The sequence below is a fragment of the Elephas maximus genome, chromosome 11 (genome assembly GCF_024166365.1).
Source record: "Elephas maximus indicus isolate mEleMax1 chromosome 11, mEleMax1 primary haplotype, whole genome shotgun sequence".
In the NCBI taxonomy this organism is placed as follows: domain Eukaryota; kingdom Metazoa; phylum Chordata; class Mammalia; order Proboscidea; family Elephantidae; genus Elephas; species Elephas maximus.
In genome coordinates, this window is record NC_064829.1 from 23,916,233 (window position 1) to 23,941,255 (window position 25,023).

General features: G+C 38.7%; 1 pseudogene; it reads left to right on the forward strand.

Annotated features, from left to right (window-relative positions):
• Positions 1-20,781: 20,781 nt before the first annotated feature.
• Positions 20,782-24,177, forward strand: LOC126085688 (retinol dehydrogenase 12-like; annotated as a pseudogene).
• The last annotated feature ends 846 nt before the right edge of the window (positions 24,178-25,023 follow it).

A 25,023-nucleotide genomic window follows, 5' to 3' on the forward strand; every position in this document is an offset into this window, starting at 1 on the left:
GGAGGCTGGCATGGCAGGAGCTGGCAAGTGGGGATGGGGCAGTGGCTCCCTAGCTGCAGTGGCATGGTGGGAGTTGACAGGAAAGGAGGGAGGTAGTGTATAGGGCTAAGTGGGAGGGAGACAAAAAAGGAAGACAAAAAAATAAAAAATGAAATAAATTTTTAAAAAGTGGCAGCGTGGTGCAAACAGGTGAGTATGGGCAGGGCAGACCTGGGAAGGGAGGGGAGGTGACACACACAGCCTAGGTAGGAGAGAGAAAAAAAGAAAGAAAAAAAAAATGGCAACATGGTGGGTGGGAGCTGGGCAGAACCAGGTGACAACTTGCTTGTGGCTCTCTAACTCCAGTGGCATGGCAGGGGCCAGTGAGAAGAGTGGGAGGTTGGGTACAGTGCTAGATGATGGCAGGGAGAAAGAAAAAGAAGAGAAAAAAAAAAAGCTGTGTGTCAGTAGGGGGTGGAGTGGGCTGGCAGGGGTGGGGGTTTTATTGTGGACCCCAGCAGTGGGGGCTGCCAGAAGAGGAGGTTCTTGCTTCTCTACTCACCAGAAGGGTGAAGGGTGTGCAAGCGTGTTTCTCTGGTTACTGTGTGCCCTGTCTCCTTCTGGGAACTCCGTGAAGTTACTTTTCTGTGCTCCCTGTCCAGGGTTGCGTTGCTGGCTATGCTTCAAGGTGGCAACATTATGCTGTATTAGTTGGCATGAGACCTCCATTCTGTATCTTTTTCTCTGCCTTCTGTCAGTTTCTTCTTGCATTTGGTGTTTGGTTTAGTTCTTTATCCCTTCATTTGCTACTTAGGGTTCCAGGATTGAAATTAGTATCTGTTATGCTTGCTTTTTCTGGTCTTTGCTGCAGAAGGATGGCATGGTGCACCTGTGTAGGGCATCATGTTGGCTCCACCCAGTATGTTTTTTAATGACTATAGTTTGTTGCAATTGCAAAAAGCTAAATGGTTGGCTAAAAAACCAAATTAAACTCTAAGGAACAGAATTCAATCTGTTGGTTTTCTACTTTTGGTCTATCATATTCAGTGATTTAGTTATTTGTGAAACTTTTAAACTCAATTGACTCCCATGGCATTTATCCAAGTTGGAGGGTGTTTGATGTTGCACTCATTATATCTTTTGGTCCTCGTCCAGCAATTAGCAACTTGGCTTTATTCATTCAGAAAGAACTAACTGCATTTGAAATGTCCATGTTGAGTGTTTAATGTCTTAAATGATAACCCATTTTGAAAATTCATAGCATTAGTTTGCTTATTATGTGGAAGTGCACATAAGTGCACTCTCAAGGTTCAACTTGAGAGATTTTCTTTTCTTTTTTAACTCTTTTCAGAATTTGTTGAATGGAAAGTTTGAAATTCAGCTGTGATAAGTAAGGCTAAAAATCAAAATGATCCAATATAAATAACATCAGAGGGCAAGCCCTCATAAATCAGCAAGTCTAATGTTAAAAATAGTCCAAAATACTGTTCTAGCTATTATGATGCCATCTACTGGTTGTTATCACTGTTTGATGCAACTGCTTATCATTTTCATGCAAAAGGAGAATACTCAAGACACCTATAATTAAAATTCAAATAATGTATGGCATTCATAGAGTTATTTTATGCAAATCAATCACAGAATAAGCACAGCTACATTTTGAAATTCAGACTGCATTTAGAAAAAAAGCTGCTGTCAACATAAAGGCTTGTTTAGATTTTGCTTGTATTTGTAAATTTTGGTCTCCAAAGAATATCTGAATTGTAGGACCCACGTGAATGCTGTTGATTCTACAACCTAGCTTCTTTTCAGATGTATTACAGTGCACAGGCATCTGGATATAGCTCTTTTGTCATTGTACCTCACTACATTTTGCAAAGGCAGTCAGATCCCAGCTGTTCTCCATATAGGATGTGGCAGTGTGCCAAAGAAGACGGCTCTTGTGCTATTGATTAACATGCACAGGCTCTATCTACATTTCTATATTTAATAGTGATTGACACTGGTATCCATCATATGTAAGCCAAACTCATGCATTTCATATCTGTAAATTCTAGCATTTGGGTATGGGAACTATGCTTGCACTCTAGGTAGGAATAATAGGGTACAACATGAATAAAGGAGTTAATATTCCCTGGGTATTTTTTTTTATTTTAAGATAAAGAAAAAAATTTTTTTTTCTTTATCTTAAAATAGTGGCAGAAAAAACACATACAGCAAATTCTGCTACTGTTCTAGAACAGGGGTTGGCAAACTACAGCTAGCAAGCCAAATCCAACCTGCAATGTTTTTGTAAATAAAGTTTTATTGACACATAGCCATGCCTATTTGTTTACATATTATCTAAGCCTACCTTTGCACTGCAACAGAAATGGTGAGTCATTGAGACAGAGTACATGTGTCCTGCGAAGCTTAAAGTATTTATTATTTGGCACTTTATAGAAAATGCTTGCCAACCCCTGTTCTGGAACCTCGCACTCTTTATTTCGTTAAGGCTACCTTTTAGTTGAGGTATTGGTGGTTCAGTGGTAGAATTCTCACCTGCCATGTAGGAGTCCTGGGTTTGATTCCTAGCCAGTGCACCTCATGCACACCGACTACCCACACAAGCTGTGTGTTGCTATGATGCAGAAGAGATTTCTTTGCTTCACGTGGCATAAACTTTGCAACCACCGTGGCTTTCCTCATGGGAGAAGTTTCTACCCAAAAAGCAGAACAAAAGGGTCAATCCCCTTTGAAAGTTTTCAGGAGGCAGCCTGGCCACCTGAGTCACCTTGCTATCTCCTGCTCTTGAGCTGCCAGGGAAAGGTGCTGGTGCCCTCTAGGACTCAAGCAAGGCAAAGGAGAGAGTTTGCTCCTGGCCAGAGCAGAGTGGCCTCTCTTTCACATTTTGGTTATCAGTTGCCGATATAGACGGGGTGTGTTGGTAATAAATTTGAGCATAAAGTTTATTGAAATAAGATTACAGGAGAGGATGTGGAAGGCACACATTTTGTAATGGGTTACTAGAATTGTCAGCAGCTTGACTTATATGTAGTGTAACTGCTTATAAAAAAAGTCATGTGGTGTGAGGATACCAAACCAAAAATCACACCCGTTGCCATTGAATCAGCCCGAGGAAGTAAAAAATATATGAAAAGCCAAAGTCCAGATACTTTCTTAAAAAAAAAATACAAAATAGGCCAATTGTCAGTAATTTGGGAAAGTGATCTTTTCAGATACTATTGTGATGTGGAAAAGAGATTCAGGAAACCCCTAAAGGCGATTCTTCAAATACAGTATCTATCGATATACTTTTAGGCCCTTCTTTAATGAAAACCCTGGTGGCGTAGTGGTGAAGAACTACAGAAGCTAACAGAAGGTCAGCAGTTCAAATCCACTGGGCGCTCCTTGAAAACCCCGTGGGACAGTTCTGCTCTGTCCTATAGGGTCGCTATGAATCAGAATCGACTCTGTGGCAATGGGTTTGGTGTTTTTAGTTTTTTGTTAAAACTGCCTACATTGGTAATACCAACAGAAAAAATAAATTTTACATTATTTCTTTTTAGATCCTTTGAGAGCCATCATGCTATTATTTATCTCCAATTTCAATGAAAAAAAAAATTCAAGATTCAGAATAGTACATGCAAGAACTGAAGTGTGAGTTTGGACAGTGGCTAACTATCTATTCACTGTGTGATGGTAGGGTAAATTATTTAACCTGTCTAAGCCTCAAATTCTCTCAGCTGTAAAAATGAAGACAATACCCACCTCATTGGGTTGTTGTAAGGGTTATATGAGCTAATGTAGCTTTTTTTTTTTTTTTTTTTTAAGCCTCAAATTCTCTCAGCTGTAAAAATGAAGACAATACCCACCTCACTGGGTTGTTGTAAGGGTTATATGAGCTAATGTAGGTAAAACAGCACAGTGACTGTCCTCTCTTAAGTGCTCAGTAAAATGTTAGCAATGGTGGTGTGTTACTATAAAAAACTATATGTGCAGAAAAGAGTCAACACAGCAGGCCTGAGACCAGTCTTCTTATAAAATCCAGCGTGCAAGTGGCGCCTTGCAGGGGTGGATTTCCCAATAAGCAAGGTAAACACGGGCTTGCTTGTGCTGACTTACTCATCTGTAGTAAACAATTTCACATTTTTTCATCACATCAAAGATTCTACTTCTAGGTATGGCTGTCTTCTCTCTCTCTCCCAACCCCACAGCACCTTCCTCCAGAATCAAAGCCTCTTTTCAAATTTACAATCCCTGACAGGGGCGGGGCGGACAGCCCAGTAAGCAAAGCAAGCACTGGCTTACTTGTGTTTATTTACTGATTGTAGTGAACAGTGTCACGTGGTTTTCACCACATCTCAGCACAGGCTTACCTGTGCTAACTTACTAATTTGCAGAGAAGTTTCACATGGTTTTCACCACATCAAAGATGTGAAACTCTTCGCTACAGATTAGTAAGTAAGCACAAGTAAGCCGGTACTTACCTTACTTAATGGGTAATCTGCCCCCCTGGACCCCACAAACCCGCCTGGTGTCTGGGAACTTTGCTGGTAAACAGTTCCCTACACTGAAATAAAACTTCCCCTCAGTGATAAAGGTGGCTCTCTGTGCCTAAACTGTTTGTATAAACAATGCATTTATGCTAAACACCTGCTTTCTTTCTGGGAGTCTGGAAATTTTCTACGTGCTAGGTAGAGGGGGTCTGCGTGACTAACCCCGGGCAGAACCATCACATTAAGTGTTGCTGCATTTTTCATTGCTGCTTGCGTAGTGGTTAAGTGCTAGGCTGCTAACCAAAGGGTCGGCAGATCTAATCCACCAGGCGCTCCTTGGAAACTCTATGGGGCAGTTCTACTCTGACCTATAGGGTCGCTATAGGTCGGAATCAACTGACGGCATTGGGTTTTTTTTGTTTTTTGGAGAAAGGAGCAAGCTCAGGTGTGCCCCCTAGAGGAAGGAGAGAGTATCAGGAAGCCTGCACCCAGGCTGCTCCAGACGCTGCCCTGCTTTTTTCTTTTATGATTCAGCTGATAGTCCTTACCATGTTGTAATAAATCTTAGCCCCAAGTGCAGCTATATGCTTCTTCCTGTGAATTCTTGTCCTTCTGGGGAATCTTCAGATGTGGGGTGGTCTTATGATTTCTTTGTTTATTAACGCTAATTTGGTTAGGCTAGCCCAGTAGTTCCCAACCTTGGTCGTAATTAGAATTACCTAAGAAATTTTAAATTACACACACACACATAACTACAACTGCCTGCACTGTCTCAAAAGAATTAAATCAGGATTTCTGAGGTATAAAACCCAGGCATCAGTATTTTTTAGTTCTGACGTTTCCAATTTGGCCTTTTTTTTTTTTTTTTAATAGTTTATGTATCTTTGTGGAAATTCTCCTTTTCTCGAGGCGTGTTGTCAACCTTTTCCACTATATCCTCAGACATCTTTTTTGTACCATTTTAATTTTATTTTGAAATTATTTTAGACTTATAGAAAAGTTGCAAGAATAGTACAGAGAATCTGTATACCCTTCACCCTGCTTCCCCTACTGTTCACATCTTGTATAACCATAGTACAATTATCAAAACTAAGAAATTAACATTGGTACATTACTATTAATGCCTAAACTGTAGACATTAGTTGAGCACTGTTTTTTTCCAGGTATGTTCTTTTCCTGGTCCAGGACCCAATCCAGGGTCCCTCATTGCATTTGGTTGCCAGGTCCCCTTAGTCTCCAATCTGTGACATCTCCTCTGTCTTTCCTTGTCTTTCATGACCTAGACACTTCGAAGAGTATTGGTTTTTATAGATTGTCCCTCAATTTGAGTTTGTCTGATGTTTTCTCATGATTAGATAGAGGTTATACATTTTTGGCAAAAACTAGAAAAGTGATGTACCTTTCTCTATTTATTGTAACCAAGATACCTAATGGTGATATGTCTGATTCCTGGTGATGATAACCTTGATCACCCCGTGGAGGTGGTACCTTCCGTTTTCTCCACCACAGTGTTACTATTTGTAGTTAACAAATTTATTGGGGAGATACTTTGAGACTGTGCAAATATTCTGTTTCTCCTCAGATGTTTGCCCAGTAATTTTAGCATCTGTTCGTGGGTCTTGTCTGCAATGGTTCTTAATGTGGTGTTCTAAAAATAATTTTCTTAATTTTTTTTCTACATTTATTCACTGAAATTCTTTAAGAAAGAGCTATCTCTTCCCCCTCATTTATTTACTTATTCAACTATTTATATCAGTCTGAGCTCATGAATATTCATTTTATTCTGTGGGTTATAGTCTAATACATAATGAAAGGAAGGCAGAAGAAGAGAGTCAGAGAAAGATATGTGATGACAACAACAGGTCAGAAAGATGCTATGATCTAATCTGAAAGACAGAGGAAGAGTCATGAGCCCCAGAATGTGAGCAGCCTCAAAACCAAACCAAAAGGCAAACCCACTGCCATCAAGTTGATTCCGACTCACAGTGATCCTACAGAGTAGAACTGCCCCATAGGGTTTCCAAGGCTGTAAATCTTTACAGAAGCAGACTGCCACATATTTCTCCAGAGGAGCAGCTAGTGGTTTGAACTTTTGGTTAGCAGTTGAGCACTTTAACCACTGCAACACCAGGGCTCCTGGGCAACCTCTAAATGCTAGAAAAGGCAAGAAAATGGATTCTTTCCAGCACCTCCAAAAGGAACACAGCCTTGCCAGCAACTTGATTTTGCCCACTGAGATCTGTGTTGGACTTCTATACACAACTGTAAGATAATACATTTGTATTGTTTTAAGTCACTAAACTTGTGGTGATTTGTTGCTGCAACAAAGACCCTACACTCCCCCAAGCATTCAGCAAAGACCTGTGGGAAAGAGTTGCAGGTGAGTCAAGTCTGGCCCTGTGGCTGGGGCCCTTGGAATTCTCATCATTTGAACCAGCCCACTTGTGAACATTAAAAGCCCATGAAGAATTTGGCTGGCTTCTCCTTATTTCTCCTTCTGTCTGTGTAGTTCTTTCTGCAGCTCTGCCAGGTATCAGAGCAATTATGGTTCTCTCATCTCCTCTCAGTGGCTTGTCACTTTTGGAAATTGAACTTAATTGAAAGTTTTCTGATGTCTTCAGATCTCTATTCATTAATAACAAACAAAAAAACTCTGATTTTGTTGTTTATCCAGTTAGTTTTTCTTGTTGGAAGGAAAGCAATGGGATTTCGTAACTTTCTACATTGGATGCAGAGTCTCTAAGCATCAGTGATTTGTAAAAACACTAATGTGCAGCCAAGATGGAAAACCCCTTGGACAGCTCTTCTTCCAGTCGAGGGGCTCTCCACTTACCCAAACAGAAGGCACCAAGCAATCTTTTGAAGAGCATCATGTCATATCCATTCACCCCTTTAACCTCAATGATATTCTTGAGACAAATGCTCTTTGACCTGTAGCGTAGGTAACTTTGACTCATTTTAGGCTACCAGCAAACTCGAAAGTTTTTTGTTCATTTCACAACTAAGACTTGATGGACTTCTAGAAGATCATCAGACTAGGCTATAGGGCATAAGCTTCTGGAGGGTCATTGGAGTTATGCAACAAGAGAGAATGTCAACTCCAATCTCCAATCTCTATGGACGTTTCCAATGATGGCACACTCTGTGGTGCTATTTTCGTTGATCTTCTGGACTAATAGCTAGTAGCTGTTACATTTCTATTTTGATTTACCTTTCTGATTATCAACACTTTCAAAATATTTTTGATACTCTCTGCTACCTTTAATGCTTGTGTGTGTGTGTGTATGTGTGTTTAATCAAAACGTGAGCTTTGAATTTCCTCTTATAGGTATCCACTGCATGAAAATTGTGTTTTCGAGACAGACTTCCAATACCTTTTATAGAAACTTTTTTTTAGGTCCTCTGATTATCTTTCACCCTCTGAAGAGAGAAGAGAGTTTTCTCACAATTCTTCTGGAATGCGTTGAGTTTATATGCAGACCGAGTAATTAATTTTTTTCTAAATGTCTTACCGTTTAAGGGAGAGGAACAACCACATTCAAAAATTGAAAATCCTCCCTTAATTAGTGAGTGATTATATTTATAAGTAAGTTAGGTTTAATATAGGATGCTCCCAACCCAACTGGTAAGCAGCAAAATATTTAGGGGTTGAAGAAATATAGAGATTACTGATAGAGAGATTGCAGTCCCTGGGAGGCGCAAATTGTTAATGCACACAGCTGCCAAAAGGCTGGAAGTTCGAGTCCACCAGAGGTGCCTCAAAAAAAAAAAAAAAAAAAAAGGCCTGGCAATCCACTTTTCAAAGATCAGCAGTTGAAAATCCTATGGCACACAGTCCTATTCTGACACACATGGGGTCGCCATGAGTCAGAATCTTCCTGACAGAAACTGGTTTGGATATAGAGATTGCTTAAATTCAGTAGTCCTATAAGAATCTGTGGAACAGTGGTGGCACAGTGGTTAAGAGCTCAGCTGGTAACCAAAATGTGGGCAGTTGGAATCCACCAGCTGCTCCTTGGAAACCCTATGGGGGCACTTCTACTCTGTCCTATAGGGTCGCTATGAGTCAGAATGGACTGAATGGCAACGGGCATAGGAAGCTGTAGTCCAGGGAGGCAGAATCACAGTCTTCAAATGTCTTGCGCTTCTTCTCATCCTTGCAGCATTTCCCAAAGGATCATGTACTTACCAAACCCTCAAAGCATGCAAAGGTGTAATGGACAGTGAGCCCTATAACTCCCAGGGGGACCACACCATTTTTAACAGCCATACCAGTACATATTCTCCCAGTAGGAAGTCTGCACAGGGAGCCAATGATGCTCCGAAGGTGGCTGGGTGAGCACGATCAAAGCAGCCAAGGATCTTAGCACTCCGGGAACTGAGCCTTGACAGTCTGGTGCAGCGTTTCCGTGTCTGCCCACCCGAGTAGCAGGAGATGGTGTCTTTGCTTGGTAAGGTGCTTCAGCCCTGGTCGCTGTTGGAAAGAAACAAAAATCCTTGCTGCTCAGCCTCCCCCTCCTCTTTTTTTTATATTCCAGGATGACTTTGGATGTTCTGTTGATCTTTTAAGCTAAGCTGCAGTATACTGGGAAACCCAGGTGGCCTACTGGTTAAGAGCTATGGCTGTTAACCACAAAGATCGGCCATTCAAATCCACCAGGTGCTCCTTGGTAAACTCTATGGGCAGTTCTACTCTGTCCTATAGGGTCGCTATGAGTCGGAATCGACTTGTTGGCAATGGATTTTTTTTATAACATATTGATTCGTTTTCTTTTAAATTGCTTTTTTCTGCAAAATTGCAGTAATTTTTACCTCCATTAGCTCTTCTATCATGCATTTGGAATTTCTTGGGCTGCCTCTAGGAACGCTAATCTCATTTCTTATGTGTGGATTTTATTTGTTCTACTTTTGAGATAACCTTATTGAAGTTTTTGATGGAGGAACACACATCACTCTCACCTGGTAGCCCGGAAGCAACAACACTTATTATATAAGTCCATCATAAAGTACCAGCAGCTAAGGGCTATTGAGCACTTGCTGCCATATGGCAGATGCTGAACCATATGCTTTATATCTAGAGTCTCATATGCCTTATAACAAACTTAGGAGGAATGGGAACTATTGTTAACCCTATTTTATAGATAGAAAAATGGAGGCTTAGTGAGGTCTTGTCATCCACATTTTTAACTGCTCTAACGTATTGTCTCTAAGAACCATGAAAGGCATGAATGATTCCCTTAGCCTAAAATTACAGAGCAAGGTACTATTTTAAGGGGCAGCTATGATACAATCTGAGTGAGTGTGGAACACAATTCCTCTGTAACACAAGAGTTTGGACCAGACATACACTACTGTTTCAGAAGTAACCATGTTATATGAGGCTTTGATGGTATAGGTTTTCATATTTCAGGAGCATGGTTTAGCTTGTGGTATATTCAACACCAGGAAGTAAGGAAATCTCTTGTAATAGAATACTACTGTGTGTATTGACATGTCCATTGAAAAAGCTTTCCAGAACTAAAAAGGATTTAATACCCTCATGGTTAATCTGAGTCAGACTGGACATTGTAACAGAGCTACCATACGCTGGAGTTTGATGGATGCTTTGAGTATAGGGGCTCTGTTTCCAGGAAATGCTTAACAAGGGGTACACTCAGAAGGCTAACGCCCAACAACCATGACATCAACATAGTCCATTGAGTGATGTTTCCCTCCTTTTATCACTCAGAATTTATCCAGTAGCTCAGCGGTTATACACTAGCAGCAATCCATGAAGAAGTTTTCATAGGCTCCTGGTAATATGATAAAAATAAGAAATGTGTAATGTTAAGGTCAATTTATTCAATGTAAAGGGCCATCTTTATTCTGAGATTATAGTCTTAATGTTCGGAGTTTAAATTCCTTCATAACCTAAAATGATGGTGCTGATAAGTAAAGTTAATACTTGGCCCAATAAAAAGCTGACAAATTCATAAAACATTTGCTAAGTTGTTCTAGCCCATGAGACTCCCAGGGTTTGGGAACAAGTCTGTTAGAACATTTGCCTATTGAGACCTGTGTTCAGGCCTTGAATTGTGCCACAAGAATGTCCAGAGTTTGTGATCATGAGCTACCTCTGAGCTCTCCATTTCTGGAAGAAATATGTCCATATTCCTCTCCAGTTTTAAGTTCTATGTTTTTGGGCCATGTCTGAAGTGCTTTGACATTTCTCTGACAGTGGTATGATCTGCAAACCAACTAAAACCACCTGAACTTTTGGATATTACCTCATATTGTGGTATTTTCTTTTATTGATAAGTCATTACTGTTCACATGCAATGACAACTTAGGGTAGTGGTTCTCAGTAGGGACACGATTGTGCCCCCAAGGGGACACATGGCAATGATTGAAGACATTTCTGCTAGTCATAATTTGGAGGTGTGCTAATGGCATCTGAAGTTGAGGCCAGGGATGCTGCTAAGCATCCCACAATGCACAGGGTAGCCCTCCATTACAAAGAATGATTTGACCCAAAATGTCAATTGTACCAAGGTTGAGAAACCTTGGGAAAGAACATATAAAGAAATTAATATTTACTTGTGCTTAATTTTAGTCAGTCTATGTAGAGATTTTCATCATGCCTTTTATTCATCAAATGATGCTTGCCTACTGTCTATTTAGTGTTAAATAACTCAACCTATATACCAGGGGTGTAGGAAGATTCATATAGATCTATATAAAGAATATAAAGACAGCCACTTTGGGTCTGAGATCTTTAGTAAAAATTGATCCGTGATCCAGGCACAAGAGAAGCAGGAATATGGGTGCTATCACTGTGAATATTTGATCTCTCTAAATCCTGGAGCATGAGACAAGAGCAGAGAATACCAACAAAAAACAGATTACTTGGAAGATATGGCTGCCAAAAATGCCTCTCAATCCAGTTCCAGAAGCCAGAGATGTCAGTAGATGTTGCTGTCCTATTTTCTGTGCAGCAGAGGACAAAGAAAAGCGAAACGAAAATATTGCCACAGCTGAGATTGAAAAGAAGGCAATTCATGAGTGAGGTGTGAGTTTCAAATTAGACCTTCCTTACTGATGAGGCAACTTTGCTCCCAGCCAAAACCCGAGTTTCTGCCAAATGTAGTGAAGGAAGGAGGTGAGGGGTTAGAAAAAGCAAACCTGACAGATGGCAATTTGTGAAGAGTTGAATCAACACAAATTACATCTCATCAGTGAGCAAAGAAAAGGGAGAATGAGTTCCAGCGTGGAGCTAACCACTGAGAGGGTGAGCCTGCCAAAGATGCATGAGCCAACCACTGGGCATCTTTTGAAGTTAGATGCAAGTACAAGGACTGAGAAATGCCCCCTTTGTTTGAAAGCCACCTAAGTTATGAATTCCTACAAATCACTGGTAGAAATCTATGTGTAACAACGCAATAAACAAAACTGATGAATATCTGGGATTTTAGAAGTCATCAGTCATAGACTGCAGAAAACCAGAAGGAAAAAACCCCGCTGATAACTAGCTATGACAATGAAAGTATCCAAGACTCACCAGTTCAAAACCTACCTGTTTAGCAGCATATGAAACAGATATGAATGTTATTTTCCGAGATTGGAAAGAGTTAATTTAACCACATATAAAATGTTCAAATAATCAGTTTTTTTCATATAGCCTTGAAATTTGCTTCTTAAAGATTATTTAACTAAACATTAATGTTAGTTTCCCAAAATCATATAACTAGCAGGGAAATATAAAAGTCAACCTATCAGCCTTAACACATTATAGCAATGTATAAAAATATATGTGAATATACATGTGAATTACTTGAAGTCATGATAATTATAGGTTTGGAGCTGAATAAAAAGCATCTGTGAATTCTATTATGACAAAATACAGTTACATATGAAATTAAAATACTTTCACACAATTTCTGAGTGAAGATTTTTTTCATTACTTTGAAAACCTGTTCTCAGTTTTCTTCAGTGTATTGAACCTTACAAACCAGAATCCGGTCAGAATATCCAGGCCAGCAGATGGCACTAATAGGAAAATCAACTGTCCCTGAGATTTTTCAAGGGCTTAAAATTATAAAAAAAAAAAAAAAAAAGGGAAAAATTTCAAAGTGAATGTAAAACAGGTTAAAAATTTACATTTTCAGTTATAATGTATATGTAAAGGCATATATTTTATTGTATTGGAAGAAGCAATACAAGGCTTAGAGGTATCCTACTTTTTTCTCTCATTGTGAATTATTGACTATTGGATGGATAAGTTTCACAAATTTTGAAGGTTGTTTCTAATCAGAAAATATATGGTTTCAAGTTTCCATTCAAACAATTATTGAGAGACAGTATCATAACAATTGTTCCAACTGGAAAAACAGCAGGTGGCAGACTGCTCCCGAGATGCCAGCAGCTCAGCCTTGGGCTGGTTTTACAAGTAGTAGTTTGTGGTTCATAAAGATTTTTGTTGCTGTCCCATCCGCGTACACCATCTGAGGATTTTGTATAAGATGATCACTCTCAAAGGCGGAAAACAGTGTCTAATATTTAATGCCATTATCATCTATTGATGTTTCATGGCAGATGTGCTCTACTTAGTAGAATGTCGGAAGGAAAGTGTAGAGGCAAATGCATTAAAAATTATAGACATTCTCACAGCCTCTCCCTGTGGGTGCCTCTGAAGGGTAATTACCTTGTGCATAAGATGGAAATAAAACTGGAGGGGAAATGTTTTTGCACAAAAGTACAAGAAATGGTTTTACTATTGGCAGAAATCATAAGTTCCAAATGCATTATTTTTGCCACTTTCAGTTTTTTTTTTTTTCAAGACGAGTTCGACATTATAGACAGGACTTACAGTGGGACAATAAGAAAGCCTTTAATAATTCATATCTGAGAGGAATGAAAAGAGAAGGGCACATCTTATTATTAGAACATCAAATGGATGACATATTCTAGCACTCAGAAGACACTACAAAACCATCCCAGTTTCATTGAAAAGACACGTTCTTTTCTGTCTTGGAAATTTCTGGTATTGGAGGAACTAAGATCCTTTGACCAAGACCCACTTTAACTCCTAATGGTTTGTTTTCCTTTGAAGTTTGAACTTAAGATTTACATATGATTATATCAGCTAGCAAGAAGAGAATAAAAAGGAAGGAGGAGGAAGGAAATAAACTTGGAGAGAAAAAAGGTCATAATCCCTCCATGCTAAACATATATTTTGATGTGAGCTGGCAGAAGGACTGCTGCCCCCAGGAAGCAATGGTATAAGGGTCATCAGTACATTTTTGAACAACTTTAAATTATACGCTGTTTACTCTGTACCAAATTCTGTCATTGGAATCTAAAATGGCAGCTTTGTCAAAACAAGTTTATATTATATAGACCTAAATCTAATTTTGAAAATGCTGATTCAAAGGCCTATGTGATTCGACAACAATCAGTTATATTTGCCTGTCTCTTTGAATAACTGTTTATGAACTTCTCAACACTCAAGGTCTGTGTCTTAGTTATCTAGTGCTGCTATAACAGAAATACCACAAGTGGATGGTTTTAACAAAGAGAAATTTATTTTCTCACGGTCTAGTAGGCTAGAGGTCCAAATTCAGGGTGTCAGCTCCAGGGGAAGGCTTTCTTTCTCTGTTGGCTCTGGAGGATGGCACTTATCAATCTTTCCCTGTACTAGGAACTCCTCCGCACAGGAACCACAGGTCTAAAGGATACGTTCTGCTTCCGGTGCTGTTTTCTTGGTGGTATGACATCCCCCTGTCTCTTGCTCGCATCTTTCTTTTATATCTCAAAAGAGATTGGTTCAAGACACAACCTAATCTTGTAAATTGATTCTGCCTCATTAACATTACTGCTGCTTATCCCATCTCATTAACATCATAGAGGCAGGATTTACAACACATAGGAAAATCACATCAGATGACAAAATGGTGGACAATCAAACAATACTGGGAATAATGGCCCAGCCGAATTGATACACGTATTTGTGGGGGACACAGTTCAATCCATGACAATCTGGATTCTGTGTAGCTTTGTGGTATAGAACCCATGTTTTCAGAATCAACAATAATAATAACAGCTACCATTTATTAGACTTCTGACTTCCAACATGGTGGACTAGACATTGTGAAGGGTCTGTCAGCTCAAGAACAATTAGGTTCAGAATAGGTTACAACAAGCACACTTTTTCAAGCACTGCTAGGCTCCTAAGCAAACAAGGAGTTTTTGGTGGCCAAAGAAGCAAACAAAAACACCACATTTTCCAAAAAAAAAGCAACAACAAAATGAATGTGAACTTGATTATAGGTAAACCAAAACCTGGGCTGGTTCGGGGGCAAATCCAGCACCAATAGCAGATTTGGTGTCTAAACTTGGAGATGAAAGGAGCTCAAGTGGACCCATGTTAGGAACATCCCCAGGCAAGGAAACAACCCCAAAGCTCAAAATTTATGGATTATGTGGTTTCATATAGTCACAGTATATATAATCGTCACACATTCAAGGAAATAAATCACCACGAGTGACAGTTAGCTAAAACAATTAACCCATATAGACCACGCCACTTCTTTAAAAAAAATCTAAGATTATCAGAATGACTGGATTTGGACTATAAAACAACTGTTTGAATAAGGTCTAGAATTTAAAAAAAAAAAAAAAGCAGGAACAAGAAACTATCAAAAATAACATGAAGATGATATAAAAATATAGTTATTGAAATAATCGGACCCTAAATAGGATATGGAAACCCTGGTGGCATAGTGGTTAAGTGCTATGGCTGCTAACCAAAAGGTCAGCAGTTCGAATCTGCCAAGCACTCCTTGGAAACTCTATGGGGCAGTTCTACTCTGTCCTATAGGGTTGCTTTGAGTTGGAATTGACTCGATGGCAACGGGTTTGGGGTTTTTTTTTTTGGTTTAAATAGGATATACAGATGAGGAGAAAAGTAGTACTATACTTCAATTTAAAACGTAAGTTTTGCACCTCCTTAAAGAAGAAGGAAAATAAATAATAAACATCATCAAGATAAATCTAAGTTACCCAGGATGTAGCACTAAGAATTTTGGGGAAAAAAGATTAATGGATATGGAAGACAGAATGGGAAGGCCTAACATACATTTAGTCAGTGTTCAAGAAGAAAAATAATAGCACACAGGGGACACAGAGGGAAACAATTTGACTGCAAAGATCTCAACAGAAATTATAGGAGCAAAAAGACTGGGGAATAATATCTTGAAAGTACTGACAAAAATAAATAATAATTGCCAACTCAGAACTGTACACCCTGCAAAAGTTTCTTCCAAAAACAACAGTGAAATAAAGACATATTTTTATATAAACAAAAACAGAGTTTATGATTACCAGAACTTTATCAAAGGGATTTTTAAAGTTATATTTCAAGAAAATCTATTTCAAGTAAAGTAATGTTTGAAAATTATCCCAGAAGGAAAGTTTAAAATTTAAGAAGAAATGAGGAGTAAAGTTAAACATATGTAGATATAAACAAACATTTTCTGTTTAAAACAGAAATATTTAAATTGTGTGGTTAAATAGTGGGCTAAAATACTGATAAAAATATTATATAAGTTGGAGAGGGATAATTGGTTTTGGGTTAAGATAGTTATGGATGGTAACATTTTGAGGGTAAATACTACAAGAGTAGAAACAACCACCTTCAAACAAGTATAGGGTCAAATGGAAAAAAAATCAAAAAAGAAAAAGGCAAAGGAGATGGAAAAAAAATCACAGGAAGAGCAGGACAAAGAGAAGGCACAAAATGGATTAGGGCAAGCCTAAGATTCCTACTTCTGACTGTATAACAAATTCGATAACCAGGATGACTTTCTCAATATGAACAAGTAGACTTCGCATAAATAAAAAATAAATTATTTAAATGCATGAAATATGAAGTATGGGATGCAATAAGAGTAAGAAATTTACAGATCCCAAAAGGTGAGTAAAAACATAAATATGAAAAGATAAGGGGACACCTAGGCCAGTTTTACCCTGAAGGAGTCTGCAGAATCTAGAGAACTTATGCCTCTCCTTTGGCCACTGTACAGGAGTTATACATGAGATCCCAGGGACTGCCCACGGTAGGAAAATCTTATTAGATTTTCATGTTAGACCTTTGCATAAACTTTGCAGAGAGTTACACTCTCAGTCCCAAGCTTCCCAGAAAAACCCAGTGCCATTGAGTTGATTCTGACTCAAGGTTAGTATGTAATAAATCTCACCACACAGAAGAGACCAGCAATGAAACATGCTGTCTTGGCCTTGGTGCTGGGTGAAGGGAGGAAATCTCTCCCTGAGAATTCATGCCCATAAGCTTGCCTTTGTAAAATCTTTTGACCCAAGTTTATATTGCCTATGAGGTCCAAACAGACTTCATACAGATAGCTTAATTTAGAATGGAATGGCATTAGCAGTGTCCTCAAGCATCAGACAGAGCAAACGAATGCTCACTGGGAGAACCTCAACTTCAACTGAAGCCTCAAAGAATTCCTACCAATCAAATTTTAAGGAAAATGAGCAGCATGCAGTCAAAAGCAGCACTTATGAACGAGAACCACAGAATCAAAAGACAACAGAGAGAAATCTACAAAGACCTTAGATATTGGTGCTATCATACCCAGATTATATGATAACTCTAATATGTTTTAAAAATAAGAATGATCAGGTAGATTTGAAAGAGCACCAAATGAAACTCCTAGAAATAAAAGTTGTAATGAATAAAAATTAAAAACTTGGACATATTAAAAAAAATGCACTACTGACAAAATCAGTGAAATGAGAAGATAATCTAAAACATTATCGAGACTATGGTAGAGAGACATAGCTGAAAAATACAGGAGAGATATCAAGAGATAGGAACAGTTGAGTGAGGTTTAACATATTTAATTGAAGTTTCAGGGAGATAAAATTGGGCAGAAACAAAATTTGGAGAAGGAATGAGAATTTTTCAGAATTGTTAAGGGACATCAGTCCTCAGATCTAGGAAACCTAGTGAATCTCAAACATTATGTACATATATATATATTTTTAAATGCATATAGACATATAATAAAACTCCATAATACCAAAAAGAGAAGATTTTAAGCAAATCAGAGAGAAATGGCAAAACTAAGATCTACAAAGAACTGGAAATTAGACTAATGGCTTACTTCTCAAGCACAGCAACGAAGCAAGAAGACAATGGAATAGGAACTTCGGTGTGGTGAGATCTGGCAATCTGGAATTCTATATTTACAGAAAACATTTTTCAAGAATAAATGCAAAATAAAAACTGATGGTTTTCCAAGTTTACTAGCCAAAACCCACACTAAAAGAAATCCTAAAAAATGTACTTAAAGTGAAGAGAAGTAACCTTATAAAGAAAGTCTAAAACACAAGAATAAAAGTTGTGCAGAAGCATGGAAAAATATGTGGGTAAAACTAAGAAAACATTATCGTATGCAACTATAATGATGTCAAATTTGAAATTAGAAAGAGAGAAGCAGGAAGCAGGCTAACATTAAAACCAAAGTAAAGAAGGAAATGGATGGTGGGAGAGAAAGAAATAGAAAATGAGTCAAATATGTTGTTATTGTTAGGTGCCGTCGAGTCGGTTCCAACTCATAGTGACCCTATGTACCACAGAATAAAACACTGCCCTGTCCTGCACCATCCTTACAATAGTTGTTATGCTTGAGTCCATTGTTGCAGCCACTGTGTCAATCCATCTCGTTGAAGGTCTTCCTCTTTCTGCTGACCCTGTACTCTCCCAAGCATGATGTCATTCTCCAGGGACTGATCCCTCCTGATAACATGTCCAAAGTATGTAAGACCCAGTCTCACCATCCTTGCTTCTAAGAAGCATTCTGGTAGTACTTCGTCCAACACAGATTTGTTTGTTCTTTCCGCAGTCCATGGTATATTCAATATTCTTCAGTAACACCACAGTTCAAAGGTGTCAATTTTTCGGTCTTCCATACTTTCATGTGCATATGATGTGATTGAAAATACCATGGCTTGGGTCAGGCTCACCTTAGTCTTCAAGGTGACATCTTTGCTTTTCAACACTTTAAAGAGGTCCTTGGCAGCAGATTTACCCAATGCAACGCATCTTTTGATTTCCTGACTGCTACTTCCAAGGGTGTTGAATGTGGATCCAAGTAAAACGAAATCCTTGACAACTTCAATCTTTTCTCCATTTATCGTGATGTTGCTCATTGGTCCAGTTGTGAGAATTTTTGTTTTCTTTATGTTGAAGTGTAATCCATACTGAAGGCTGTGGGCTTTGACTTTCATCAGCAAGTGCTTCAAGTCCTCTTCACTTTCAGCAAGCAAGGTTGTGTTATCTGCATAACGCAGGTTGTTAATGAGTCTTCCTCCAATCCTGATGCCCCATTCATCTTCAAATAATCCAGCTTTCTGAATTATTAACAGGAAAAATAAACAAAAATATATCAGTGATCACAGTAAATGTAAATGGGCTGAGTGCTCCAATTAAAAGACAAAATTCAGCTATATGCTGTTTACACTAAAAACATAAGGACTCAAAGATCCACAGACAGAGAATGCAAAAAGATACACCAGATAATTATTAACCAAAAAGATATTTAAATATTAACCCAAAGAGACTTGGCATAGCTATATTAAATAAATGAGCTAAAGCAAAAAGCATTACTAGAGATAGAGCTTCACTTCAAAATAATAAAATTTTCAATTCTTCAGGAAGATGTAAAATTCTAAAATCATAGGCATGATTCTTTTAACTTGCCAAAACTACGAGGAAAAATCAACAAATGTGTGGTAGGAGATCTTAACACAACCCTTTCCAAAAGTAATAGTTCAGAAAGACAAAAACATGAGTAAAGATGTAGAAGGTTTAAACACACAATTTACAAGTTTGGATACATGCAATATTCCACACAACAATTAAAGAATACACATTCGTCCAAACACATGGGAACATTTAAAAAAATAAATCACCTGTGAGACCATAAAGGTAGCCTCAACTGATAAAAAGGATTGACATCACAGAAACCACACTCTCTGACCAAAATGCGATTACATTAAGAATTAATAAAAACAAAACTATAAAAATTCCATATGTTTGGAAATTTTAAAAACCTCTAAATAACTCATGGGTCAAAGGAGAGACAAAAGTAGTATGTGAAAAAATTTGTGATGCTGTGGCACTTACCAGAAAATTTATAGTGTTTCATGTTTTCATTTGGAAACCCTGGATGCATAGTGGTTAAGAGCTACGGCTGCTAACCAAAGGGTGGGCAGTTCGAATCCACAAGGCGTTCCTTGGAAACTCTATGGGGCAGTTTTATTCTGTCCTATAGGGTCGCTACGAGTTGGAGCCGACTCAATGGCAATGGATTTGGTTTGGGGTTTGGTTAATGCTTTCGTTTAAAAGAAAGGAGGTCAAAATTAAGGCACTGAACATCTAACAGAAAAAGCTAGGGGAAAAAAACAGCCAATTAGCCACAAAGGAAGTAAAAAGAAGGAAGGTAAAGATAAAAGCCACAATTAATATAACAGAAAACATACATAAAGGTGAGAAACATCAACATCAAACTTCTGAAAAGGTTAATCAAGGAGAGAGAAAGAAGACAAGAAATGTTAGCATGAAAGGGGACTTAACTATAGATACTTAAGGATGTACTGTGGCCAACTATAAGCCTATTAATTTTAAATTTTAGATGTAATGGATTAATTTTTAAGATTACAACTTTCCACAATCACTCTAAAATAAATAGAGAATCTGAATATTCTTACAATCGTTAATGACATTCAATCACCAGACAGAAACTTTCTCACCAAGAAACCTTCAGTTCCATTTGACTTTACAGGTAAACTAAAGGAGCAATTCATTCCAGTCTTGCACAAACAGTTCCAGAGAATAAAGGCTCGTCCTCCATTCAAGAGGCCCAGCTTTGATTCCCAATCAACGCACCTCATGTGCAGTCACCAGCTGTCTGTCAGCGGAGGTTTGAGTGTTGCCATGATGTTGAACGGGTTTCAGCAGAGCTTCCAGACTAAGACAGACTAGGAAGAAGGGTCTGGTGATCTCCTAGAAATCAGCCAATGAAAACCCTATGGGTCACAACAGTCCAGTCCACAACTGATCATGGAGAGGGCACAGGACTGGACAGCATTTTGTTCCATCATGTATAGGGTTGGGGGCAACTGGAGGCAGCTAAAAACAACAATAATCTTGATATAAAACCTGATAATGACACAAAAAAGGAAAGTAACGAATCAAAAAATCATAAACAAAATGTTAGTAAACTGAATTATGCATGCATAAAAAATATAATGTATCCTGAGCCAGATGGGTTTATCTCAGGAATGTAAGGTTAGTTTAACATTATGAAAATAATTCCCATAAATCATATCACCATTTCAATAGAGGAAGAAAAAATATTCAATAAAACTGTTTTTCCATAATAACTATTCTGCAAATGTTCATAACCTGATAAAGGCATTTACAGAAAACCTATAACAATCCTGAGCTTAATAACGAGGTATTGAAAAAATGCCCTTTACTTTCAAAAACAAGACAAAGATGCCCTCTCAAGTTGCACAGGAGAGTCCAACTAATACAATGAAGTAAGTAAAAATTAAATAAAATAAAACAATAATGTGGGCATGTTTGGAAAGGAGAATACAAAACTCATTACAGATAGTCCCCAACTTAAAATGTACTCGAGTTATGATGAATGAAGCACGCTTTTTTTTTTTTTTGTACATCTTATGGTTAGCAAGGAAACCCTGGTGGCATAGTGGTTAAGCGCTATGGCTGCTAACCACAGGGTCGGCAGTTTGAATCTGCCAGGAGCTCCTTGGAAACTCTATGGGGCAGTTCTACTCTGTCCTATAGGGTGGCTATGACTCGGAATCGACTCAACGGCACAGGGTTTGGTTTTTTTGGTTTATGGTTAACAATAAGTACTACATACAATGTTAAAATATATCTGTAAGTTCATATTAATGTTTATAAAGATCAGATTTATAAAGATACTTATAATAAAAGGCAATAATAATGAAAACTAAAAAAAGAAAAAATGAGGTATTCAACTTGCATTAGAACTGATTTACGACAGAGTCTTTGGAAAGGAACCCCTTGTAAGTCAGTGACTACCTGTATTTTCTCTGACAATAATAAAATTCTCAAAGAAAATCCATAATAATCTATAGAAATGGCTGAAATTAATAAGAGGTTAGGAAGGTCAGTAAAAATTTGTATCAACATGTTGTTGTTGTTGTTGTTAACCAAACCAATACCAAACCCACTGCCCTCAAGTTGATTCCAACTCATAGCAACCCTATAGGACAGAGTAGAACTGCCACATAGAGTTTCCAAGGAGCACCTGGTGGATTTGAACTGCCGACCTCTTGGTTAGCAGCTGTAGCACTTAACCACTACACACCACCACGGTTTCCTTCTTGTTAGGTGCTGTCAAATGGGCTCCGAATCATATCAACCCTATGTACAACAGAAGAAAACACTGCCCATCCTACACCATCTTCATGATCGTTGTTATGCTTCAGCCTATTGTTGCAGCCACTGTGTCAATCCATTTCACTGACAGTCTTCCTCTTTTTCCCTGACCCTCTCATTTACCAAGAATTATGTCCTTCACCAAGGACTGATCCCTCCTGACAGTACGTCCAAAGAATATGAGACGAAGTGTCACCAATCTTGCTTCTAAGGAGCATTTTGGCTGTACTTCTCCAAGAAAAATCTGTCCATTCTTTTGGCAATCCATGGTATAGTCAGTATTCTTCATCAACACCATAATTCAAAGGGGTCAATTCTTCCGTCTTCCTTATTCATTGTCTAGCTTTCACATGCATATGTGGTGATTGAAAACACCATGGCTTGGGTCAGGCACACCTTAGTCCTCAAAGTGACATCTTTGCTTTTCTACACTTTAAAGAGGTCTTTTGCAGCAGATTTGTCCAATACAACGTGTCATTTAATTTCTTGACAGCTGCTTCCATCGGTGTTGATTGTGGATCCAACCAAGTAAAATGAAATCCTTGACAACTGCAAACTTTTCTCCATTTATCATGATGTTACTTATTGGTCCAGTTGTGAGGATTTTTGTTTTCTTTATGCTGAAGTGTAATCTATACTGAAGGCTGTGGTCTTTGATCTTCATCGGTAAGTGCTTCAAGTCCTCTTCACCTTCAGCAAGCAAGGTAGTCTCATCTGCATATCACAGGTTGGTAATGAGTCTTCCTCCAATCCTGGTGCTATGTTCTTCTTCATGTAGCCCAGCTTTTTGGATTACTTGCTCAGCATACAGATGGAATAAATGTGGTGAAAGGATAGAACCTTGACACACACCTTTCCTGACTTTAAACCATGCAGTATCTCCTTGTTCTGTTTGAATGACTGGCTCTTGACCTATGTACAGGTTCCTCATGAGCACAATTAAGTGTTCTGAAATTTCCATTCTTTGAAATGTTATCCATAATTTATTATGATCCACACAGTTGAATGCCTTTGCATAGTCAATAAAACACAGGTAAACATCTTTCAGGTATTTTCTGCTTTCAGCCAGGATCCAACTGACATCAGCAAATGATAACCCTGGTTCCACACTCTCTTTTGAATCTGGCTGGAATTTCTGGCAGTTCCCTGTCAATGCACTGCTGCAATCACTTTTGAATGATCTTTAGCAACATTTTACTTCCGTGTGATATTAATGATATTACTCAATAATTTCCACATTTGGTTGGATCACTTTTCTTTGGACTAGGCATAAATATGGATCAGTCGATTGGCCAGGTAGCTGTCTTCCAAATTTCTTGGCATAGACAAGTGAGCACTTCCAGAGCTGCTGCCGCTTGTTGAAACATCTCAATTGGTATTCCTTCAATTCCTGTAGCCTTGTTTTTTGCCAGTGTCTTCAGTGCAAATTGGACTTCTTCCTTCAGTACCATTGGTTCTTGACCATGTGCTGCCTCCTGAAGTGACTGAGCATCTACCAATTGTTTTTGGTACAGTGACTCTGTGTATTCCTTCCATCTTCTTTTGATGCTTCCTGCATCATTCAGTGTTTTGCCCATAGAATCCTCCACTACTGCAACTTGAGGCTTGAATTTTTCTTCACTTCTTTCAGCTTGAGAAATGCCAGGTATGCTTTTCCCTCTTGGTTTTCTAACTCCAGGTCTTTGCATATGTCATTGTAATACTTTGTCTTCTCCAGCCTCCCTGATCAATAATGCAGGAGTGAAGATGTGTCCGTATTTCAAGACAGCTGATGACTTTGAGACTCCCCTGTGAGTCAACCACCTGGGCCACTTCTTTCTCACCCATCTGCCCCTGGAGGGGCTAAAAGGGTCTGCTCCTGTATAGGTGGTGAACCTATCATCAGTGGTCCACCATGCTGGCAAGATTCACTTCCGTGACCTCCAGAATGAGAAGTGCTACAGCCAGGTTTTGCCTGTTGCCACAGCAAACTGGAAAATGTGCTTTTTTTCTCAAGAACTGTCCAAGAAGCTCCAAGGCACTGGGGTCCCCATTTACGCAGTGCACCCGGACATCTTTCGCTCCCAGCTATTCTAGCACTCCTTCCTCCTGTGCCTGCTCTGGAGGCTCTTCTTCCCATTAATCAAGTCAGTGCAGAAATGGGTGTAGACTAGCCTGCACTGTGCCCTGGCTGAGGGTCTGGAACCCCTGAGTGCCAAGTACTTCAATGACTGCATCAGTATATGATGCATTAATTCATTTCTACAAATGAGCAACAATCAGTTGGAAAATAAAAACTTTTTAAATATGCCATCTATAGTAACAAAATTAAAATACTTTTAATTAACTCTAATAAAATATGTGTAATCAATATATGGAGAAAATCATAAAACTTTATTGAAAAACATTAAAGACAGCCTAAGTGAATGAAACCCGACACATCTGTCAGTTTATCGTACTGTGGGCGCTGGTGTGTTGCTATGATGCTGGAAACTATGCCACCGGTATTCAAATACCAGCAGAGTTGCCCATGGTGGACAGGTTCAACTGAGCTTCCAGACTAAGACAGATTAGGAGAAGGACCTTGTAGTCTACTTCTGAGAAAAATTAGCCAATGAAGACCTTATGAATAGCAGTGAAACATTGTCTGATATAGTGACAGAAGATGAGCCCCTCAGGTTAGAAGGCACTCAAAATATGACTGGAGAAAAGCTGCCTCCTCAAAGTAGAGCTGACCTTAATGACGTGGATGGAGTCAAGCTTTTGGGACCTTCATTTGCTGATGCAGCATGACTCAAAATGAGAAGAAACTGCTGCAAACATACGTTAATAAATAGGAACGTGGAATCCAGGAAAATTGGAAATAGTCAAAAATGAAATGGAATGCATAAACATCGATATCCTAGCCTAGGCATTACTGATCTGAAATGAACTGGCATTGGCCATTTTAAGCCAGACAATCATATGGTCTACTATGCCAGAAATGACCAACTGAGGAGGAATCGCATTGTGTTCATCATAAAAAAGAACATTTCAAGATCTATCCTGAAGTACAACTCTGTCAGCAATAGGATAATATCCATAAGGCTACAA